Raw genomic sequence first — 907 nt, forward strand, 5'->3', positions numbered from 1 at the left:
TGCATGTAGAAGTCAGGAGAAGTCTACTTGTAAATCATTAAAGGAAGAGAGAACATGGACACCAGAATTATCATGTCAAAGGACATTTCATCAGCCCCCATTATTTCCTCAATATAGTGTATGATACTGTTTTGAAAATCATTTAGTCATCACAGTTGCTTATATTTTACTTTATAAAACCAAATACAAACTGATTAGAAACTAGAAATAGTGACCATTTCAGAACATTGCAAAAAACAAAGCTTATCATAGAATATAATCTTCCCCTATTGGAACAACTCTACAGAGGTTCAATGAATGCTTTCATTCTTTTCAATTTGAATAAAAATGATGCCAATATTTGTTTTCCTTGAATTGGAAGCGATAGCTCTAGAATGAATTGCCAAAAATCCATACTGAATTTATAGAAAAATGCCACATGTAAATCTGGTGTGGAAAGTAGTGAAATCCAATAATTTTGAAGACATCTCATTTAAATATAAATAAAGACAAAAATTAGTTATCTTTGTTAGAGACATTTACTGAAATTTGAATATGTAAGTACCATAACAAGTAGGAATGCTTCTTGTTTGTGTTTGGAAAACAAAATCCAGATAGTTCTGATGCCTTTTTGATACATCTTGTCCATTGTGTGTAGTGCAAAGGATAGAACCCAGAACCTATACACTTTAATAGCAAAGAATGGAGTTACTAAAGGAAAGATGAATTTGTAACTGTTCTTTTTTTTTTTTTTTTAAAGGTGGAACCCCATAATACTTTTAATGTTTTATGGCTGGTCTCCTTTTACTTAAAATTTAAAAGAGACTTTTTTTTTCTTTTTTTTATTGTACTTCAGGTGAAGGCTTACAGAACAAATAGTTTCCCATGAAACAGTAGTACACATATTGTTTTATGACATTGGTTAACA

Source organism: Trichechus manatus, unplaced genomic scaffold, assembly GCF_000243295.1.
Source record: "Trichechus manatus latirostris isolate Lorelei unplaced genomic scaffold, TriManLat1.0 scaffold00025, whole genome shotgun sequence".
Lineage (NCBI taxonomy): Eukaryota > Metazoa > Chordata > Mammalia > Sirenia > Trichechidae > Trichechus > Trichechus manatus.